This window comes from Dipodomys merriami, unplaced genomic scaffold (genome assembly GCF_024711535.1).
Source record: "Dipodomys merriami isolate MVZ:Mamm:240054 unplaced genomic scaffold, mDipMer1.0.p SCAF_1, whole genome shotgun sequence".
Taxonomy (NCBI): domain Eukaryota; kingdom Metazoa; phylum Chordata; class Mammalia; order Rodentia; family Heteromyidae; genus Dipodomys; species Dipodomys merriami.
Genome location: NW_027202270.1, coordinates 68,098,598 through 68,111,327, shown reverse-complemented (window position 1 = coordinate 68,111,327; position 12,730 = coordinate 68,098,598). Strand labels below are relative to the sequence as shown.

General features: G+C 37.6%; 1 protein-coding gene across 1 annotated transcript in view; it reads right to left on the bottom strand.

Annotated features, from left to right (window-relative positions):
• Window positions 1-11,970: 11,970 nt before the first annotated feature.
• Zeb2 (zinc finger E-box binding homeobox 2) overlaps window positions 11,971-12,730 on the bottom strand; it is a 135,262-nt gene continuing 134,502 nt past the window's right edge. Inside the window, 1 exon segment of the mRNA XM_070023618.1 lies at window positions 11,971-12,730. This exon segment is cut by the window's right edge and continues 4,968 nt beyond it. The gene's annotated coding sequence lies outside the window, so the exon portion shown is untranslated.

The following is a 12,730-nucleotide window of genomic DNA, read 5'->3' as shown; positions in this document are numbered from 1 at the left end:
GGAGAAAATAAAGGAAGGGGTAACAATGTTTGATAGGAAATGTACTCATTACCTTACTCATGTAATTGTAACCCCTCTATACAGTATCTCTACAATACAATTTATATATTAAAAATAACTGAGAGATAAATAATAATGAAATAGTAACTTTTCTGATATGGGGATCATTAGCTTTAATCTCCAGCATTTTTTCTCCTGAGTTTTTCTCAAATTTTGCAAGATATTCTCCATTTGGTCTAATTAATAGGACAGGCAAGGTTATCCCATGATTTAAGACTATCTTTTTAAAGTATGTAAAAAAAAAAAAAAACTAATGGAAAGGTTCGAATTCTGAGCAATGTCCTGGTGGCCTCCTTACAAAGGTTCACCTTGTGACTATTTCATTATCTTCCCAGATTATCTATTTAGAGGAGCCGAGGCCTTGCATATCTAAAATCAACATAGAACAACCTCCTCATTTCTCATACTTTGAGGTCTCTCTTTGGACTGATAATTTTCAAGCATTCCTTTCTCTTGGAGCAATCCAAGGTTAACACCCACCAGGAAACAAAGACTTTCTTTGAGGATGTATCTTGAGACTCTCCTGGACCCCCCAAAATTACATGCTAGAAAATTTCTAAGTACCAAAATGATTGTGTTCTTTTAGAGAACTCTCTGTGGACCCAACTATAAGAATAGGTTATCAAAGCAAAGCTTCCCTAAAGCCCAAGGACAAAGAAAGAAAGGACAACTGTCAGGAAATAAAAAGGAAACTAACTGGATATGTCACTCTGGATATTTTTGCTTCATTGCTATGGTGCTTGTGATGTTGATCATTAAAACAGTTGACATAGAATAGTGTCCTTCCTTACAATTATCCTGTGGAATTGTTTTCAGTATTGCTTCTCCTTTAAAGGTAAGTAAACTAACTGAGGTTTGGCGATGTAATTTGACCAAGGTCACACAGCTAATGGAGGATGGAGCTGAGACTTAATTTCAGACTTAGAAAGCTCTTGTTAAGCAGAGTTTGCTCCCTAAACCAGTACTTACTTCATATAGTACAATCTGTAGGGAGGAGGCTGAGAATTTTTTACAACCTTTCATTTTACTGAGGTGGAAACTACACATCAACCCTCAGTTTAAATGTCATGGTTTTGTTCTACTTAGTTTTAGAAGAAGAAAGCAAAATCCTAAGGCAAGCAGTCCAAAACAGCAGCTTCAAGAGAAGAAAGAAGCGAAGCGACTTTCAGGAAAGCCTGCAGGTGGTGCACACTCAGTCCTGTACAATCAGAAATGACGAAGGGCCTGTGATGCTGACCTTGAGGAATAGCAATATTCTCCACCAACCCCGCTAGACACCCTCTTGCTCACAAAGCTTCACACTTTGGGGGAAAGCAGACTTTAAAATTTATCAGGCACAGTGACTGGAAAAAAAAAGTTTTATGATTGTGTTTGTGACTTAAGAAATTGTGATTGCTTATAAATCTTAGTTTATAGAGGATTCCTGTTGGTGAAAAGAGCCATCATGCCTATCCATCACCTTCCATTAATTATCAGGACTTCATTTAAATAACTGAACACTAAAGCCAGGGTAGGATCTGCTACCTGTTTTGGAAAACCTAGGAGCTACTCCTATTGTGGCACAAATGCTTCAAATAAAGGTCTGTGGGTATAGTTCAGTAGTCAGATGCACAAATAGAAGACCATGGATTTATTGCCAGCACACAAAACTAAAACAAAATACAAACAACCAAAATTTCAGGTACAAACTGCACGTGTTTAGTCTACTTTCTTGGGGGAACTTATGTAGGCTTTTTATAAAGAAGCCACTTAGGATGAGAAAGAGAAAACCCAGCATACTCACTAGTTTTGTGATACTCATATGACTTCCATTATATTAAAAAAAGATTCACTAATAGAAATTGTGCCTTTTGTAAGTCCTCCCACTGTCCTTCACTGCAGGATATATTAGTCATGTCAGACTCTGTCTCACACAAACCTTCTTTTATCTTGCTGATAGTTACGGTAAATTACTGACACCAGCAGAGATTGGTCAGGAAACTGAGGTAATCGAAAACTCCAGAGAAGTGAAGAAAATGTATCCCGGATTATTTCAGGTTTCTTCCTCTTTCATATGGTTCATGTTCCTCATGTGAGTCATTGCTGAAATAGTTTAAAGGCTATGCTTGACTTCAGTATTCAGAGAGGGTTTATTTATTCATGGTTCCCTTTAACTTACTTCACTTGGGCTGTGGTGAGCTTTGCCTCACTAACTTTACAATTTAATCGATTTCTGGATGTCAGTAGTGCAGGTCAATGCTACTCTGTATAGTTGGTGGTTATTTAAGAAATGAAGCTGTTCATCCATGTTGGTAAAATTTGCGCTCTAATACAAACTTGGTAAATAGTTCTGAAATATCTTCAGGTATATTAAATTTCAAACTTCTAGTTTGTATAAGGGCTCTTCTAGTGACTCTTATTTTTATATCATTCATTCTCAATGCTACTTTCTGTCTTGTCTTTCTACTTAGATAATGACAAGCTTCTGTAGGAGCTTATATAGCCTCTCCTTAGAAGACTGACATTTTTGTGGTTCTTAGTGGGTTTAGGTGTTGTGCCAGCTCTGAAATGTGTTCCAGTTTCTCTCTTCCAGGAACACACTGTCTTGGGCAACAAACCCTCGGGTAAGTGAGTTAATACAGCATACACTGGATCTGTACTGACACCCAGATAACAGGCATTTCTAGAGACATGGATTTGGGAAGTATGGTTTTAAGAAGGTGACCCTTGACCTAGGTTCTGGAAGTAAGTAGGTCCTGGCAGATTCAATGGTGAGTTGGAATGGTGAGATTTGGGGAAAGAGGGTAAGGAAACCTCAGCACAGGAAAGCTTTGCTGGCCATGCTAAGGAACATAATCTGGTTTGGAGATTCTTTGGGAAAACCATGAAACAATTTAAGTAGGCTTTGGCACAATCTAATTTGTAGTAATTAATTCAGTGAACATTTATTGACTATTTCCTTGGGGGCAATAACTCACAGAAGTGAGTCTACAGGATAACATTGTTCCTTTCCTTAAAGAGCTTATAGGCTTAGAAGGTTTAGGTAGGAGAAGATAGAAATGAAAACAAAAAGAACCAAAAGAACATTTTTTTGGTTGATGTAGAAATGTGGGGTGCATTAGAAAGTGATAAGCCACATGAGTAGTTAAGAACTTGGTAAGAATGGAAGGAAACAAGTTGTTTCTCTTGAGCACATACTTTTTAATCTTTTCTCTCTTTTTTGGTAGTATTTAGGTTTGGCCTTAAGGACTCTGCTTACTAGGCATGTGTTGTACTACTTGAGCCACACTTCCAGCTTTTTCCCCCTTTTATTTTTTCTGATAGAATCTTTGTTCTTTTTGCCCCAGTTGACCTCAGATGGCAAACCCTATATACCTTTCCAGAGTAGTTGTGATTACAGGTATGAGCATCATTTCTTCATTTCTTTGCATCTTTTTTCTTTTCTTCTTTCCTTTTCTTTCTTTTACATATTTTTCCTCCTCTTTCTTTCTTTCCTTCCTTCCTTCTTTCCTTCCTTCCTTCCTTCCTTTCTTCCTTCCTTTCTTTCTTTCTTTCTTTCTTTCTTTCTTTCTTTCTTTCTTTCTTTCTTTCTTTCTTTCTCTTTCTTTCTTTCTTTTTTCTTTCTTCTTTCTCTTTCTCTTCCTTTTTCTCGTTTCTTTTTCTTTCTCTCCCACCTTCCTTCTTTCTAGTTCTCTTTCCTTCACTTTCTTGCTTTTTGTACTACTTATTTCTCATTTCTCTTTCTTTCCTTACTGTGTTTTACTTTCTCTCTTTTTATTTTTCTATTTCTTTCATTCTTTCTCTTCTCTCTCCCTGTCTCTTTATTTCTCTTTTCTTCTGTCCTTTGTCTCTCCTTTTTCTTTCACTTTCTCTTTTTTCTCCTTTATCGCTCCTCCCTCCCTCCCTCCCTCTCTCCCTCCTTTCCTTCCTTCCTTCCTTTTCTCTCTCTCTCTCTCTCTTTCTTTCTCTCTTTCCCTCTCTCTTGCTTGCTTGCTTGCTTTCATGCCAGTACAGGGCTTGAACTCAGGGACTGGATGCTGTCCCTTAGCTCTTTTTCTCAATGCTTGTATTTCACCACTTGAGTCACTGCTGCACTTCTTGCTTTTTGGTAGCTATTTGGAGATGTCTCACTGACTTTCCTGCCAAAGCTGGCTTTGAACTGAAATAATCAGATCTCAGTATGATGAGTAGCAAGGATTATAGGCATGAGCCACCAGTGTCTGGTTTCTTTCTAGGCTTTGTAAAGGAGATAGATCTGCATAAGAGTTGAGATGGTGATGAAATAATCTTAAAATAAGACATATATGAAGTGTATCAAGAGATACCTTAAAAAATAAAGGTAGCATCCATCTGTCATATAGCCCCCTATCAATTGTCAGTGATTATCCTTTTCCCTACACTAGAACCAGACATGAAACTGGAACCAGTGTGATCAGCCAAGATGCTATTAGGCAACTTATAATTTGATGCCTACCCGACACGTGGGGCAGACAATGGTGCTAGAAAAAGGACAGGAAGAAGGGATGAATAGGGGGAATAAATGATAAGATCTGGTAACCCATTTAGATATACATCAGAACAACTCCCAAGTGCCCAAATTACATTCCTCAGCGTTATGTAGGAAAGAAAGAGTGGAGATATAGTTACGTCCATTTGGGGCATATCAAATTTAGGATGCCCTTGAGGTTATCAGGTGGTGATGCCCAAGTGCCCAGTATTTATTTGGATGGGTAAGCCTGGTATCCAAGAAGTCTGACTCAAGTAATGACTGTTTGATATATAAGCAGGAATTGAAGCTGTGGGTGTTGAAACATTCACTGAAGTAGTGATGGGAAAAAGGAGAGCAGAGAGTCCCAGAGGAGCCCTGGGAAATGCTACCATTTAAAGGTTGAGTGAAAAAGCAAATCTTGGTCAGTGGGTAGGAGGAAAACCAAGAAGAATGTGGTTAGGAACTTAAAAGAGTTTCTAAAAAGGAAGTCATCAGTCGGATTAAAAGCTGTGTCTTCTATGAGTAAACATGTGCTATGATTCTCAAAACAAATTAAATACCTTCAGTAGGACTTTTATTGGTAGAAGCATGCAATAATGGTGTATTAAAAAATACCACAAAGCTTAGACAAAAAGCACATTAAACCAGGCTTTCAAGATGATATACCATCATATAGAAACATAGTATAAAGGACGGCATACTGGCTTTCTCTGAAGAGACATAGGATGTTTAGTGAACTGTTCCCTGGCTTTCTTACCTGCACTTTCGGTGTCTTGTTCATATGTAGGTGAGTAACAGCAGGCCTGGAGTAATGGTGCTGAACTGAGCCCATGAGCATGTCTGGGAACATTCCCCTGTACCTGGTCTCATTGGTTACCAGCTTCAGACCACTGGAAACTTAAGTAGTATATCAAAACACACTACTTGACTTCCCCCAGCCTTGCCTCACCCACAGAACTTCCAAGATTGTTCCCAGTTCTCAATGATGTAAGTATATTGCAGGGATTATTAACAAATTTCACAGGAGAAGAGGAGCTGGAAAAGGTCAAGATCATACCAAAGTAATGAATCTGGGATGTCAACATGTTTCATTCATTTCTGTGACTGCTCTCAAGTTTGAAACAAAAAAAAATCTTGGATTCTTCTGCAGCTCAATTTTAAAATGTTACTCTATTTTTCTCTTGACATTTTCTACCTGAAGCAACACCCTTTTCCTCTGCTTTCTGGTTCTTCCATTATCTTGGTCTGCCCTATGACACTGTTTCCCAATTTATGTTTTCCTCTCTCATTTCCCTCTTCTTAGTGCTGACATGAGCCGCAAACCTGTAACCATAATGTCTGACTCACTTGGTACTTCTCCTGTTAATGGACACCATGTGGAACAGGAGGCAGGAAAAATACTCTTTACAGGAAATCAGACGATAATGCTTGCACTTTAGTGCCCTTTGCAACAAGAATTTAATTATCCTAATTAAAAAGATTACCTTATAGAAGACATTTGGGAAAAAGAGTAGGCAGTTTGTCTTTTTCCTGATGACATGCATTTCAAAACCTAAAGGGATATTCCTACTGGTATTTGTTTTATCTGTTTAAGTCCAGGCACCAAGAGAACGCTCAGATCAGAAATTGATCCTTTTTTTTTTTTTTTTTTGATCCTATACAGAGAATGAATACTCAAGGCTTTACTATGGTTTGCTTTGGAGGTGTACAAAGTCAATTATACCAAAGCACTACAAGTAACAAACTGGGTGGCTGAAAACAATCCAGATTTTTTTTCTCTAAATTCTGGAGGTGAGGAGTCAAAATCAAGGTGTTGACAGCGGTGAGTCCCTCTGAGCAATGTAAAGGAGAATGTGTTCTGTTTTTCTTCCTGGCACAATTCCTAATGCTTTCAGGATTGTGGGCACATCTCTCCGGTTTACCTCTTTCTTCACCTGGCATCCCAATTCTACCCCTCTCATAGCAATACCTATTTTCCTGGGTTAACCTACTTCAACGACTTCATTGTAACTTACATCTGTAAAGATCTATTTCCAAATAAGATCATTTTCAAGGCATCAGGCGTAAAGGAGACTGCAAAATAGCTTTGGCAGAAGACATAATTCAGCAAAGAAGGCTAGGATAGGCACCGTCTCTCCTTTATGACTTCTTCCTCTATCTCTTTCTTTTTTAAATGTTTCCATCTTTTAATTCCTCAGATCCTAGAGAGAAGCCTAGAGGTAACATCTGAAACTCAGCCCTTCATTACTCTGTTCTGAATGAAAGCAAACTTGCCAGGGTCTTTCTCACCCTTGTCTGCTACCCTCAGTGCTGATTTCTCAGCTGTAGCAATGATAAATTAATCCAAGGGAAGATGGTACCGTCTGACAATAGATAGAATCACCCCTTCTGTGTACTTGCATTCAGCATGCGCTATGTGGAAAGAATAAGTTAACCTAAAGGTGATGATGGAAATTTTGCAATGGGTAAAGTTTTTTTTTTTTTAGTTGACAAAAATTTTCTGGGACACTTGAATCATAACTGTCTTCTCCATCTGTTCAAAGGACGGGTCCTGTCTCAGTCTCTTAAGGGAAAGTTATCATGGCTGACAATTTGATCTATCTTTGAATTGGTTGCCTTTATTCATCCCGTGATTGTAAGTGTGCCAAGAGAGATTTGCTCCTCACAAGGAAGTCCATCAAGTGAAAGAATTTTGTTTCAGAAAATGCCAACCTGGGGATAAAGCATGTAGCATATAAGCCCATTTTAAGCCGTGGATAATTTTCAAAGAATGAACATGTGAGAGGGAGGGAATTTGGTTGCTAGGAAAATAGAATAAAATAAACATAATCTCCGTCCCTTCTTGTTTTTTTTTTTTTTTTTTCACTTTAGGGTGAGCTGTGCTTGCCAGTCTTGTGGGGAATGTCTAATGGTGACAGAATCACTGTGGTGCCTGCATATCTGTCTCACAGGTGTGGAATCCACTTGCCAGCTTAGAGAGATTTTGGAGGAATCTCCCACAGTGGTTATAAAGGGGGGAAGGAGAGAGATAATAGTTCACTGGCATCAATAATCTACTTCTTCCAACAGGCAAAACGTCGGAATAATAGCCTCAGTACTTACCCTCCTACACCCCCTCCCTGGGCTCCTCCGCTGTCAGGATCCCTTCCCTTCTCCACAACTGGGAACTCTAGGGAGCAGATTGTTTTGGCTGGAATTAGCCGGGCACAGATGGTACCACCTGCTGCATGTTCCTTACTTCTTATTGGCTTCTCTCTCAGCTCTGTGAGTTTTTGTATTTTTTAGAAGTTCAGAGGGAGGGAAAATGGCTGAGGACCTTGCTCATGCCTGATTCTAGCACAGCTGTTTTGAGTCAACTGGTAACTGTGGGGATTGTGCTGGGACACGCCGATTGGGAAGTTGCTTCCACGGTAACGTGTCATAGTGGCATCCTGTTTGCTGTATCTAGTACCTTCGTTTTCAAAATACAAACTTTCTTTGGGCCAAACAATTTCTGCTTTCCAGTCTGACAGTTCTGCCTGTGACCAGACATGAGGCAGGTGGTCTCTCAAGAGCCTGAGAAATAAAATTTCTCTCATTCTAAAAATCAGAGGGCCATACAATGTCATGTTGCTATCCATGTAGAGGGGGAAATTATGAATACCCCATGAGCAGGTCACTAAGTTCATTTCTGCTTTGTTCACTGGGGCCAAAATCTTATGAAACCTCAGATTCGCACAGGGTACACCTTTGATATTAATAAGTTCAGGTTTTGTTTTTGTTTTTGTTTTTTTACATAAAAATGTGCTTTGGACCAAATACTCTAGAAGTCTTGTTCCTTCGAATTCTCTCTCTCTCTGATTTTCTCTTCCATCCATCTTCCTCTTCCACTATGCTTTTCTAACTTCTGCTATGCTCTTCCAACAAAGATAAACTCATTCTACCTCAGTTACTTGCACCTGCTCTCCCCTCTTGGAAACTTTTGCTCCAGATCCTCTCATGGCCCACTTTTCATCCTTCAGGCTTACCTCTAACAACACTATCATCTCACAGAGCCTGTTGCTGATATTCTTCCACCCCCAACTGAATTTACCCCTTCCATCTCATTCAGTATTACACTACTTTTTTTAAAACTTAGACAAAGAAGCACTATCCGTAGGAATCTTTACAATGATTTTTTTTTCTACTAGAATGCACATCTCCCACATGTCCCCTCAACACGGCACAGTGTTTGTGTTCCATGTCCTAAGAGTCAACAACAGACTATTTGATGGAATGATGTATTTAGTGTTTAAGCAAAAAAGGTACCATGGTATGGATGCTTGAGATTTTCCATAGGTATATACCCTACCACATCTGGAACTCATTACTATTCTTATTTGCCTGGGTGTCTGCCAAACTGGAAGATTTCTGAGGGCAGTAGTTCTATCTGATTCATTTTGCCATCTCATAGTTGCTTATATTGTGTTTTATATGCAGTAGGCACTCAGTAAATTGAACCACAGTGAATGCTGCAATTGATATTACTTATTAGCAGTATTTTTTAGGAGATCTGAATATAAGTATCCTAGACATAATGCAAGCATTAATATCAATTGCCCTAATAGCAATTAAGAGCAAGAATAGTATCTATACCATAACTGGAGAGCTGGCTTTTGGTTCCAGTTCTGCTTGTAACTATGGAATTATTTAATAGTTTATTTCCTCTAAGCCCTAACATTTGGATATCTAAGGCTTTGGAAAAAATGGTATTTAAGATTTCTTCTCTTCCAACCTTTTATGGTTTTTAATTCCATCTATTTTAACATTCTTGTGACAGATTTATGAATCTATTAGCACTCCTGTTGCTCTGTGTTCACCTGCTGCCCTGTTTCCTTCTCTGATCATATCTGGGTCATTCAGTGCACAAAGGGTTCAGAAAACTGGGAGCAGGGAAAGAATGATGCTGAGATCTTGGAAATTGGGCACAGTCTGAAAACTGTGGGTGGAGAAGCTGGATGGAAACAGTTCCTCACTGGACAAAAGCACTGTCAAAATCCTTGGAGTGGGGGGAGAGAAATCTAGTGGATAAAATGTGTCACCAGTATTTATTAATTTTTAAAGACCATTTCTCAAAATTGAGATTGTCTCTAGCTCTCAGCCCAAAGTAGACTTCACTCCCTAAGTAGTTAAGTAGACCCTCAGATGGTGTGGCATGTTAGAGTAACACAGGTTTCCAAAGTAGATTATTTTCATTCCACTCTTGCATTGAAGAATTCTTATAGACCAGAACGGACTTCTTGCAGGAAGTAGAGAAACTAACTCATTCCTTTTGATGTTTCCACAGCCACTGAAAGAGCATTTTACTATGATCTATTGGAGAAAGTACTGAACATGTTTGGGAAGACTGGAACTTTGACATTCTATGCTGAACTGTTTTGTAGATCGTTGTGGGGTTGAAAAAAAATAGTGCATTTTCTACAATAACTACACTTCCATTTCTTCATCTATAATATGTGGATGGTAAACTGCATTTCCCAAGTGTGACAAATGTAACAATTTTCTTCCTACTAAGCACATTGAAAAATGAAAACAAGACTTCTGATCATTTTAATGTAGAAATAAAGTGTGTTATAATTTTGTCAAATGCTGAAGGAGTTTAAAACATAGTCTTCTGACTTGTAGGTGAAGGCATCTGACTCAAAGAGCCAGGAAAATATCTGGAAAGGTATTTACACATATCATTTTTCTATTTCTCATTTAAAAGAAATCAAGTAAGATATATTAAGCAGTGTTTGTGCTCAGAACTCTTTTTGTCCTACTATTTTGTTGAGGTTACTTATTTTAAAGTGAATGAAATTTCCCTTTTCATGAAACTGTCTTCAGTACTTTATATTGTGGGGGCAGGGGAGAGTGTCTACCTAGATGGAATGATTATTCTTAAGCTGTCTCACTCCAGAAATGGTGTTTTCAGGGATAAAAAAGAAGTTGGATGAGGTGGTCTATATGACCCTGCACCCCTACCTTTGACTTGCTTGGATGTACCTTTATGGAAATCTATGAGTTCATACTTTCTAAGCATGTTCAATAATGAAGTGGTAGATCTCCACAAAACATTTCAAGATTCCAGGAAGTGGTTGAGGGTTATTCAATAGTTGATTCTCCGTTTTTGCCTTCTTGGGCTGCACTGCATGGTTGGGAAATGTTTGTGTTGGAAGTGTTGTTCAGAAAAGATGTAAAAAAACCAAGGTCTAACTTGCCATGGTCACTAAATATACTATAATGTTTTCTGGGTGCACAAATTTCTTTAGTTTCTTTTCTAATTTTATTTATTCATCCATATTTTCCAAGTAATTTGAATGCTGTTTTCTCTTTTTCTAAACAAAAATGGTATACAGTACAAATGGAATTCTTCGCCCTATAATAAGACTGTTTTAGGAAGGGGCAGAGGGATCTCATTTGAGGAAAGGCCTAAACAAAAATCTAAGTTTCCTATTAAAATGAGTAAACTTATTTAATATTTTCTCTATTTTATTGCTGGCATGCCTTATTGTATACCATATAATTTTTCAATCTGTTTTCAGAACTATTTATTTTCCCTATGCCAACGATTTAAATGCTTTCCATTTATATAAGGGCATAGATGATGTCTCTTTCCATCTCTTAAATATTAATGTTAAATGCTAGCTATTCAAGTGTACACATATAAACTGAGTGAACTTACACACATGCACACATGTACATATGTACACACATACACACGCATTTTCTCTTTGCTCTGGAAGTGGTCAGAACAGTATCATGATGTACGAATCTGTCTCTGAATGCTTCCTTATGTTAGATCAATTCATTCTGAATTCTGTGCTTGCCAATGTTAAAATTTCGTTCCAGGGCAGTAGTCTATTTTTAACATTTTTGGGGTTTATCCTTCACTCTAAATGTAACAGGCATATTCTATGGAGTGAAAAGAGAGAAAGCTGACTGGGTGCACTTAAAGATCAGGACCATCAGGATCTGCAATTTGTGTGGAATCAAAGCTATGAATGAGAAAGGCCAATGAGAATACTCAAAAGATCATCTGTCACCACTTTAATCCTCATGCATTTTTTATTCATCATTTTCCTTGACTAAAATTATTAGAACCTTTGTCATATTCTACTCAAGGCCAAATTGGAGTGATGATGCTCATTTTCTATTTTCAATATTTTGGAGCATTTTAACATGTCATGCTAGATTATATGTGGCAGCTAGCTATTTAAATAGAGAACTTTTAACTTGTAGAATATTCAGTATCACATCGTTTCAGTGTGGTTTCTCTGATTCCATCCCTCATATCTAAATGAAGACTAAGGTATCTACTTCTGTTGCTTAATAGCATTTGCTTAATTCTGAGATTATATATCGTCTTTAACCTTGAAACAGAGGCCCTCTGAAACATCAGACCCAAAAAATTGGACACGGCCTACTACCCCAAAAAGAACATGTTGCCAATTATCTCCATGTTTATTTAAATATTTTGCTCTAAAGGAAGCAATCATTCCTTTATACTTCTTTAAATTTAGTATTGACATTTTTATTTTGGGAAAGGAGGTCTTTTTTTAACATGGATACAGGAAAAGAAAACTCTCCAATAAAAATATTGTCTAAAAAGTTTTGTTTTGTCTGCATGATTTACTAAATATGTACAATTTCAATTCACAGCGAAGGTAACAAAGATTTAAACAGCCAACATCACAAATGTCTCAAGTTCTAAAAAAAAAAAATCACTGTGCACAGTTTAACAATTTAATTGAATAAAAACCAAAGCTGAGCTTTCAGTTTGAATCTTTTTTATGATGGGCACAAGCCATGTATATTCTTCATCTTTGTTACACGATGCATTATTTCAGTGACTAAAAGCCCCTTCCCACTTTAGTATATTAGGTTATGTCAGTACATACTTAAGAGAGGCATAAATTGCCTGTTGGTTCACCAATATGATTCGTGATGTATTCATATATATATTGTAATATTTATTAATATATAAAATGATCAGATGAGTCACCTGTGATTTTTTAATGTCTTCAAATGTAGGAATGTTTTACTGCATGTATAAAAATTTAAAAATTTATACTTGTGTAATTTGACCAGTACCCTTTAGATATAAGGTGTCTGGAAAGAACTATTCTGTTTTTGAAATATAGAGGTTTCATATCCCTACCCACTTCAGGTTTGTAAAAGTAGCTATTTTATGAATTTGAATGT